The following is an 11,079-nucleotide window of genomic DNA, read 5'->3' as shown; positions in this document are numbered from 1 at the left end:
TGGCCCATGGCAGCAGGAGGATCTGGAGTTGAACATCATCCTTAGCTATGTTACAAACTGGAGTCCAGCCTAGGGTCCATGAGACTGTCTCTAAAACACACAAAAAGTAGAAAGCAAAGAAATCTTTACAGACGTCTCCCATCAATCAGCCCAAGCACTGGGCGTACTGCTGAGCCCAAGTACGTGAGACCTAACTCCTCTGCCTCTTGCAACTGAGATGATAAAAATAATGGCCTGTGAAGTCATGCTTTTTGTTGGGACTACAAGCCTGCAAATAATGACACAGAGACTCTCTTATTATTAATTATGAAAGATCCCCCATTAGCTTAGACTTGTTCTCAACTAGTTATTATAACTTAAATTAGCCATCTATATTAATCTGCATTCTGTCACGTGGGATGGTTACCTCTACGCTGTACCACACGTCCAACCTCTTCATTGTCTCCTTGCCGTCTCCATACTGCCCATCCTGCTTCCTCGGCATCTGCTGGCAACCCCGCCTTTCTTCTTCCCAGAGTTCACTCTCTGCCCGGAAGTCCTGCCTATGCCTCCTGCCTAGCTATTGGCTGTTTAGCTTTTTACTACACCAATCACAACAATCCATTGTCACACAGTGTACAAATATCCCGCGCCTCCAGTGGTCGCTGGGGTACTGCAGTGTCTCTGATTACCAATGCCTAGTTGTAATCACTGCTTGCTGAAAACTAGAGCCGTCCCCCAGTGGAGAGGGTCCAGAAGAGCAGAGAGCATCCAGCATAGGATATAAGCCGAAATAAGTCTCTTAAAGGAGAAGAAACGTAAACAAACACTCGTGCGACGCCTAAGGACACAGACATACCAAAACGAGGACCTTTGAGAACTGTCCCCTAGCTTTTCCAGCTCCTAGACTCCACACAATCCCTGCTTGAAGGTCACCGGAGTCAAAAGACTAAGACGGTGAATTCCTACAGAAATTTCTGATTAGGAAGGAAACGAAATGTGAAGTTGAACATAGATGAGTTCTTTCAAGAACTCGGAATAAGTTGTGTACTCAAAGCTGCTGGAAGAGTTCTGCACGCACACAGAGGAGTCTAGCTACTCCAGGTACCAAGCCAGAGACGCAACTGTGCCAACAGAAGTACGCCATGCACGTGGATCTGAGGCAAAGATCGCCTCTTCAGTGTTTGTTTAGTTACCGACTGGCCAGGATTTCCAAAATTTAAAGTTCCTCTTATTAGACTGAGAGCTACTTTATCATCATCATCATTATTATTTTACTTTTTTGATGAACTTTTGACCCCAATTGTTTTTCCAGTGGTGGGTCATTTAGTGGAAGGCTAAAAACACACATGTGTGCACATACACTCGTTTATTACATTTCCAAGCCAATTGAATTACACAAGGAACCAATTTGAAAAGTTATTGAATTAAAACCCTAGAAGGGAGAGATGGGTTTTATAGTTAATGGTTGGCATGACAACTTGCCGTTCCGGAGAGCGAGAGGGGCTGCAGGTCTCCTAGTTGGAGACTCCGACAAGCTCAAGGCCAGGGCTCTGCCTCTGAATCTTGTTGCCAAGGTGATGCAGCACAGGCCGGAATCTACTGAAAGGAATACCTCTGGCATCTCATGCCGGCAGGAGCCATCTGATTAAAAGAGAGCTCTGAAAAGGAAAAAAGAAACAGTATTTTTGCAAAACCCCAGAGGAGAATGCAAAGGCGGGATGTTGAAAAAAACGACCAGCAGGAAATCTGAAAGGGAAGCAGCCAGTGCCAGAGCCAAGAAGTAACTAAATAACGGGGCTGTTTTATGAGCTAGGGGCTGTGCGAAGGCCCTGGGGCAGAAACTCCAGCCTGCCAGGCCATTTTGCATGTGAAATGACACTGCCCTAATTTGCCTGCCTGGCTCAGCTTCCGCGGAGTACTTGCTGTCTTGTGAAAGTCCTGGCACTGTCCCACCCCCAGCCTCCACGGCAGACTTTGTTGTGACAGATTTTCTTCTCCGCTAGTGCATTAAGGGAAATGGATCCTAAGGGACTTCATAGGTCACATGAGTTTTTAAGATGAAAAGGGAATCAATCCACAAGAACTTCAACCCAGAGGCCACCTAAATGTCATTGCCCAAGAGCCACTAGACCGACCTTTTGGGTGTTTGTCTTATCCGTGTCTCCGTGATTTGTGGCTGGTTCACAGGATACTAATCTTATGTTCGTGGTCTAATGGGATCCTCATTTTCCCAGTTTCATGGGCCAGTTTATCTTAGATTTGCTCATGATGAAACTACACGGTCCTTGGAGGTTCTTTAAGGTCCTTGAAGGCCCTAAGAATGGAGAAGGACAAGTTCTCATTACTTGGTTATCTTTCCCTCAGGGATCTGATCCAGGATCTGCAGGAGAAACTCTCCCTTACACTTCCAGGGACTTAGTGGCGATAATCAGTAAACAGAGATACATGGACAGAAAGATAAAGGATGGAATCTGAAAAGAACTCAGAATCCCAAACCAGCAATCAGTGCTCGCAGCTATTCAGTCCCAATATGATTTCATAGACAGATAAGGAGGGGGAGCCCCAATATTTACCTGGCCTACACAAGTAACTTACAGTATATAAACTATAATGGAGAGGGTAGTACTCTTGTAATCACAGCGTTTCCTTGCTATCAGCAAGGGATGCCCTCTGGGTAGCAAAGTCTGCAGGCTCTCAAGTCTTGTGTACACATTGTGTATACATTGTATAATATTTGCAAATGCTCAAGCCTTGTGTATACATTGAATAATATTTGCAAATGAACTCCGCACATCTTCCATTTACTTTGAATCATCTTTGTATTACCTATTATATCTAACACAATGTAAGGAGCTGCAATACAAATACATAGCTAAGTATAATGTATATTTTAAGGAATGATAACAAGAAAAAGAAGTCTACGTGTATTCAGTACAGGAACCAATTTGGTTGCTTTTTAAAAAAATTTTTTTTCTGACTATACCAACAAAATTCCAACTCCTGCCTCTGCAAATGATTTGCTAAATGAAGTTCAGCCAAGTTATTTAACATGTTTGGTCCCTGATTCTTAAGAGTTTTTTTGGGTTTTTGTTTGTTGGTTGGTTTTTGTGAGTGGGTTTTGTTTCCTTTTGAAGACCCAGTTTCAATATGTTGCACAGGTTGCTAAATCCATCTTCTGCCTCAGCCTCCTAAATAGCTGGACCATGAGCACTCATCATTATGCCCAACTGCTTCTATACATCTTTTAAACAGACAAATGATGCCAGCTCTCATCCAAATGGGGCACTTCTCTTCCTAGAATGTACAGCCAAAGCATGGAGGGAACGTCAAACAGATCCAGAGCCTCTGGCCTCGCCCTAATCTTTACTGAGCCAGGGCGCACTTTTCAAAAGCCGTACATGTGATTCTGGTTTGCAGTTTTGTTTAAGTATCACCAGAGATTAAGGTGACTTATAAAGATGATCTGGCTTCTATATGTGAGTTGTCATGGGCTCGTTAGTCAATCAAAATGGGGCACAGTTAAGCCCAGCCTGTATATTTTTTCAGTTTTATCTTAACATGTAAACAGAACGAGATGTTTGGAGTGCAGGGAAGCTGCCATGCGTGAAGCGGTGATATCTCCCTCCCCCACTTCAAGTCTCCGGAGATGCCTAAGCTTTGGGTGAAAAGCTCTTTGAAGTGACTGCCTTTGTTCGTGGTTTGCGATATTCCCTTCAGCCTTTATTGATCCAGACAGAATGATAATGATATTTATCTAATGCTTACTGGTGCTTACTGTAAGTATTCCATGAGTTTGGCTCGTTTGATCTTACTCCCTCGAATACAAGCTCTGCAACAGATTCCGGGAGCTGGCTAAGACCCCAGGATAAGATTGGAGGAGAACTTTGAACTTAAGTTCTTGAACCCACTCTCAATCACTGTGCTACCCGACTTCTTGGTGGGTCAGATGTTTCCGATTTATAGACTGTCATTTTCTTTTCCTTAGATTGTTTCTTCTATCTGGGTTGTGTTTATACATACTTGGAGGCCAGAGTTAGATGCCAGGGTATTCTTTAATCATTTTTTTCATCTTATTTTCTGAGATAGGATCTCTCACTACACCTGGGCCTCACTGTTTTATCTAGAATTGCTGGCCTGCAAATTCCCAGGATCCCAGATCCACTTCCCTGAATGAGGATTTCAGATGCCTGATTCTGCACCTGGTTTTTGTCTTCCTTCCTTCCTTCCTTCCTTCATTTTTCTTTCTTTCTTTTTTTTTTAAGACAGGGTCTCACTGTAGCTCTGGCTGGCCTGGAATTTGCTATGTGGACTAGGTTGGTCTGGAACTCACAGAGATCCTCCTTCCTCTGTCTCCAGAGTGGTGGTACTACCACACACCATCACACCTAGCTTTTTGGTGTTTGGTTTGTTTTTTTTAATGACTTCTTCTATTTTTGAGACTGTAATTACATTATTTCCTCCTTCCTTTTTCTCCCATCAGTCCAAACCCTTGCGTATATCCCTCCTTGGCCTCTTTCAAACTCATGTCCTCTTTTTTCATTAATTGTTGTTACATACACATGCACACAGGCGTACATGTTGTGTGTGTGTGTGTGTTCCTGTATATTTCTAACTATATATATACAACCTGCTCTGACTACCTAAACACGAGCTGGACAAGGACAGTACCAATAGATGTGCTACCATAGGTGGGGGACCAGTCCATGAGGCCTCAGCTACATAAAGAACTAAGAAATGCTGAGTGGGAGGAATCGCCTTCCAGAAAAGAGCACACCAGTAGGCTACCAATACAGTCATCCCAGGGAACACATGCACACACCTGTTTTCTTTACATGGGTGCTGGGGATCTGAACTCGTCTCTATGTTTATATGGCAAACACTTCATAAGTCATCTCCCTAGCCCAGATCATCATTTCTTAAAGTGTGTTCCCGGGGTGCAGAGTTCAAAGACCACTCTTAGTCCACTCCTACTATAACCTCAGGATGCAAGTGGGTACTGGGAACATGCATTTAGAAATACACTCCTCAGGTGTCTCTAGAGCCCCAGAAGTTTAAGAACCGCTGGCCTGGATCATTGTTTGTCCGTCACTGACCTTAGGAACAAGGAAGAACATATTTAGGACTGTGGGAACCAAAGTCGTTTGCCAGGATCCATCCTCAGATTCTGCCTGGGGCAGAGAATCAGTCCAGACGTTCCTAGATGAGCTGTGCAAAGTACAGGCTCTAGCCAGGAGGGCTGCTGTCTTGCACAAAGACAGCGTGATTTTTTTTTCAGGGTCCAGACCCCATTGCCAGACTCAAGGGCAGTACTCAAGATTACAAGAGGAAGGGTTAGCACTTGCTTGGAACTTTGATGTTGTCCTTTTCACTATCCAAATACCACAGAGGTTCTGTGTCCCTGTCCCAGAAGGGCAGAGGCGGAACAGGCTGTTTGGAATGCAGTCGGCCACCCCCCTTTCCCTCGGGGCCTTGTGTTGAGCTGAGACTGTCTGAGAGTTCACCGGGTGTCTGTTTCAGAGGGGGGATGAGAAGGAGGCCAAGAAGGTAACCTGAAAGGGTTATGTTCTCATGAATTTGAACATTTTTACAAAGCTTGTTGAGGTGTAATTTTATATCGTAAACCTCAGCTTTTTAAAATATAAAATTCCATGATTTTAAAGAGTGACTTATTTGCTTGTAGTCTCTGAGTATGAGCATCTTGCCTGTCTGCACATCTCTGCATCACAGGCATTCCTGGTGCCCGGTGAGGCCGTAAGAGGTGCTGAATCCCATGGAACTACAGTTATGGATGATGCTGACTGCCATGTGGGTGCTGGGAGTCAAACCCGTGTTCTCGCCAAAAACAGCCAATGCTCCCAACCACCGAGCCTTCTATCTAGCTCCTCCATGAGCTTTCAAAGGCAGATTTACTTAGCATCATACTAGCTTTATGAGTTTTGAGTGCTATACATAGTCAGGTACTGGACATCAGGTAAGATACAGAACATCTCTGGACATCAGGTAAGATACAGGACATCTGTGGACATCAGGTAAGATACAGAACATCTCTGGACATCAGGTAAGATACAGAACATCTCTGGACATCAGGTAAGATACAGAACATCTCTGGACATCAGGTAAGATACAGAACATCTCTGGACATCAGGTAAGATACAGGACATCTGTGGACATCAGGTAAGATACAGAACATCTCTGGACATCAGGTAAGATACAGGACATCTCTGGACATCAGGTAAGATACAGGACATCTCTGGACATCAGGTAAGATACAGAACATCTCTGGACATCAGGTAAGATACAGAACATCTCTGGACATCAGGTAAGATACAGAACATCTCTAGACATCAGGTAAGATACAGAACATCTCTGGACATCAGGTAAGATACAGAACATCTGTGGGTTCTAGCTTCCTATACAGCCATTCCTACTCCGCTTGAACCCAAGTCCTTGGCTGGTGACCGTCTGGCATCTGCATTGCAGAATTTCACATACACAAATCTCATCCTTTGCAGCTTGCTGTTGTCTATAACAATAGTGCATATCTTTTTTACTAGCAACTCGTATCTACTGCATAGAGGGACCCAGTTTTTTAATTGATTCATTGATAGGCATTTGTGCTATTTCCAATTTGGGTAAGACACTGGAATTACAACAAGCAATTGTTAATTGAGCCTGCCTACCAGGAGACCCTAGAAATGAGACACTTTATGTTTACAGTTTCTCATAAAATGTATCACTCCTGAAGTTCAAACTAACACCCCATGAAAGAAGATGGAACCTAGGCCAGTGTGATGCTTTCAGTGGGAAAGGGCCAAGCCTGAAGACCCAAGTTCAATCCCCAGAACCCACATGACAGGAGAGAACCGATTCCTGCAAGCTTGTCCTCAGGCCTCCACAGGTACACACTACATAAGTGAATATAATAAAATTCTTTTTAAAAAATGAAGAAGGAACTTCATGTGTAGCTCTAAAACTAAACGTGAAGGAAGAGAAGGCTTCCTGATGGCATTGGAACAGCGGTTAGAAAAAGCGCTCTTTGCCCTTTGAGTGACAAAGTGGTACTGAGACACATGGGGGCGCTCTATCCAACCAGCGCTACCCCCCACCCATTTCTTTCCCCTTTCTTTCACAAGTTGTTTGTTTTTTAGTTTGTTGGAATGCCTTAAAACCCCTGATGAATTCTCACCCTTACCCTTGGTCTCGTTGGCCACTCCTGGATATCAGAAAACAGTCTGGCATCAAGTGAATGTTTTTGACTGCGGGGTGGGGGGAACGGACAGGGGTGGGGGTACTGTAGTACCTAAACCCTTCTCCCCTCCCCCCGTTTAATGGAGGCTCCAGGCAGTTTCCCTGCTTAAACTCACATGGAAAGATTTCCTAAGCATCTTATAAATCACAAAGAGAACTGGGATTGTCCCTAAAGTTCCTTTTTTCATTACTGTTGTTTCCAGGCCTTTCAGAAATAATTGCTGGGCGATGTTTTGGAAAGCCTGGTAACCGAGGCCATGCTGGTGGGTCAGCCCCTTGGCTGATGGCATGGCTCACACTCTTCGAAGGAGCCACAGGGATCCTAATAGAGAAAGGCTAAGCAGGCCGGGGTACTTAGGGTTACTGGCTTTTGGCTTCTGAGTGACTGTTCAAAGCAAATAACAAAAAGAAGAGAAAAATGTTCTGGATACGTTTAAATTTTTTGAAAAATCAATGACTCATTTGTTACAGAGTAACAGAGTACAAAATAAAAGGCACTTCATAAAAAATTGCATTCAAACACTGCGGTGGAACTCCGGGTGACCTTTGTGCTGCGGGTTTGTGATTTCGGAGCAAGATCTGATAGGGTTAAGGGTCCCGGTCTTTGGAAAGGATTTTGATCCGTGGCTTGCAAGGGTGTCTCTGCAAGCCTGCCACTGACAGAATAAATTGCTCATGGATCTGATCTAAAATATGACTAATTGTTTTAAGCAGAAAATTATCTCTGGCTGTTATATGTAAATTATGCAATACCACCGCCAGAAAATTAGGAGAAAGATAATGAAGAGATGCCAAGGACAGGGTGTGACCATCATATGACTTTTTAGGCCATTTTGCCCCTATCTCCTGCACTTGGCTCTACCCACAGGGACCACAGTTCTTTCCGTCTGTTTGGTGTGAGTTCCAAACCCTTACACAAGAGCTGGGAGGGACACAATCACTCTCCACCACGCCCTTCAAATGCCTTTTTCGGACTGAGCCCTATCCACTCCTGGGACTCAAGTCACACTGACTGGTGAACGCTGTGTTTAAAGCATACACCAGAGGTAGGAACGTGGCAGAACATTTGTCTTGCATACATAAGGCCCTGAATTTGATTTCCACAATGATTAAAAATAATAATTAATTAAATATGCCAGGCGTTGGTGGCACACGCCTTTAATCCCAGCACTCGGGAGACAGAGGCAAGCGGATCTCTGTGAGTTCGAGGCCATCCTGGTCTACAAAGCGAGTTCCAGGAGAGCCTCCAAAACAATACAGAGAAACCCTGTCTCCAAAAACCAAAAATAATAATAATAATAATAATAATAATAATTAAATATAATGCATCATTGCCGATTCCGTGTTCTCAAGTAAGTTACTTAAGTTCTCTGTGTCTCAGTTTCCCCCTCATTATAAACTGTTGATGAAAGTATCTTGGTTAAATTATTGTCTATAGTTTGGATAGTATAAATGGTAGATACTGTCTGTCTAAATGTTGATAATAACATAAGAATAGTAGCATAGTAGTACTTATCTGTAGTTGGTGAGATTAAATAAGTTAGTACATATAAAATATTAAAACCCAGAATCTGGCACATGATAAACCCTCAATACAGATTAACACTTTTTATGTATGTGTACATGCTTGTGTATGGTGTGTGGGTGTGGCATATGTGTGTGTTGATATGTGTATGTGTGTAACCCTGTGCATGGGGGCCCCAGGAGGACATCGGGTAACCCCTTCTACACTCCGGTGTAGAATCACACCTGGCTTTTTACTTGGGTTCTGGGGATGTGAACTCACATCTTCATGCTTGCACAGTGGCTGCTTTTACCAGCTGAGCCATCTTCCCACCCATTTGGCAGTCTTAGTATTATTGGCATTAGTGTAATAATCAGCATCATTATTATTAATTTGCTTTTGATCCCTCTCATTACGGTCAGGCCTTCCTATGGTCTCCTCAAAGCCCACGGGAAGAACCTTCCTAGCTGACCATGCCTTAACCTGGTCCATCTGCATCTCTCTTAAAGATTACCCTTCCCCACCAGGATTCACAAAAAATACGCAATCAACGCTAACAGATTAACGTTGCGCCGAGACACCAGAGACAGCAGTCACTTCAGCTAGCTGCCAATTTGCATGCATTTCCCTTAATGGAGACACACACTCTGTGGCTCTGTAAATACCTGCTCTGGTCATCATCCATCCAGGGCGGAAACGAGGAGTCGGGAGCGTCCTCTGTCCGTCTACAGTCATCTGCTTGCAAATGACAGGCAGAAAGAGCAAATGTGGACAGAAAGGTGTCTGTCTGCAGAGAGGAAATGCTGCTCAGTGGCATTCAAATGATGTCACCAGCAAGCAGTAAAGTCAAGACACGGGCTGACAATTACAGCTCTGTTTGGCAGGAGAAATGTAGCCGAGGGAAAGGAAACCCAAAGAGACAAAGATCCCAGTTTCTCAAAATCGATTCAAGTCCTGCGAAGGGTCCACGAGTAGAAGGACATGCTTCAAAAGCAGACGAGACAACTCCTCTTTGGATAATGAAGGGAGGTGTCTTACAGACAATTCAGAAAAACGTATGGACCAATTGTACACACACACACACACACACACACACACACACACACACACACACACACACTGAGGATCCAGGGCCAGCACCACCGGGCTTCACAAACAAGTTTTCTTAACTGTTAAAGACTGAAGAATCTGTATCTAATTGAGTTTGTACTCTTCATCGACCCCTTGCCCTTTCTTTCTTTCTTTCTTTTTCTTTTTCTTTTTTTCTTTTGGGTTTTCGAGACAGGGTTTCTCCGTATTGTTTTGGAGGCTGTCCTGGAACTCGCTCTGTAGACCAGGCTGGCCTCGAACTCACAGAGATCCGCCTGCCTCTGCCTCCCGAGTGCTGGGATTAAAGGCCTGCGCCACCAACGCCCAGCGACCCCCTTGCCCTTTTTAAACTGCAGTTTTCCCGCGTGCCAAAAGGAGACTGAATGTCATCCCACTCGCTGGCTTTTGTCGTTAGTGTAAAATAAGGTGACTTAGTTATACCATCAAGTGAGTCAGCTGGAAACGGGTAAGAGGGTGAGAGCTGAAGGAGAAGAAAAAGAAAGACAAAGTAAGAACAAACGTGACGAGACGGCCCGGGCCAACCACAGAAGGGTGTGGAGCCGAGTGGAGCCAGCTCATCTCCTTGCGTGCGAAGTCCAAGCTGAGCAGTGGGAGCGCTTGCGGCCATGACACCCCCCCATGTGCTCGCCCATTGGCACCTTTTATCTCGTTTTTTCCGCTCTCCACAGGGTCTGGCTGGGTGAGCCTGCTTGAGAGCCAAGTTTCAGAGAAAATGAACACTAAACAAAAAGTGGCCAAAATAGCCATAGAGAAGTAATCCACATATGAAAAACACTCTGTGACTCCAGAGTCAGCCCTCTGAGACTGAAGAGCTTAAGTGGTCTCCTCAGTCACACAGCTAGGGAGGCACCAAGCCATGTCCGGATTCTGAAGGCGACTTAGGGTCCTCCCTGGTACCTCGGGCTAGGAGGAGTGCCGATATAGTAACAATGCTGTTTATTTCTTATCTGATGTCCAACACAAAAATGAAAAGAAAGTTCTCCTGGAAGAATCTCTTCGAGTTCCACTCACAATAGGCCTTACACTTTAAAATGGGTCATTCTCCGTCACCATGGCAATTCTTCCAAGTTCTCCTGGAATCATCAGCTGTTTCCTAATGAGGACACTCCCCACAACTTGCAGCTTCACCAAACAGATAAATATGACCCAGTAGAAGATACTTAGCTCCTCATGTAGCTTAGCCAGTAGTTGTTTCTCCTCCTCCTCTCCTCAGGGAAACCGCCCGAAACCTGATC

At 44.5% G+C, this 11,079-nt stretch overlaps 1 long non-coding RNA gene across 2 annotated transcripts; it reads right to left on the bottom strand.

Moving 5' to 3' along the window:
• Positions 1–1,333: 1,333 nt before the first annotated feature.
• On the bottom strand, positions 1,334–10,806 carry LOC121139365. 2 transcript variants are annotated; one of them, XR_005876320.1, is made up of 3 exons: positions 10,483–10,806; positions 2,118–2,296; positions 1,334–1,640 (listed from the first exon to the last, which is right to left on the bottom strand). It is a non-coding gene; the product is annotated as an uncharacterized LOC121139365 (long non-coding RNA). The 2 variants fall into 2 exon arrangements; XR_005876319.1 differs by lacking the exon at positions 10,483–10,806 and adding an exon at positions 9,400–9,624.
• Between the last annotated feature and the right edge of the window lie 273 nt (positions 10,807–11,079).

This window comes from Mesocricetus auratus, unplaced genomic scaffold (genome assembly GCF_017639785.1).
Source record: "Mesocricetus auratus isolate SY011 unplaced genomic scaffold, BCM_Maur_2.0 Super-Scaffold_4256, whole genome shotgun sequence".
NCBI classification, from domain to species: Eukaryota; Metazoa; Chordata; class Mammalia; order Rodentia; family Cricetidae; genus Mesocricetus; species Mesocricetus auratus.
Note: the sequence above shows the minus strand (reverse complement) of the source record. Positions and strands in the feature narration are given on the sequence as shown.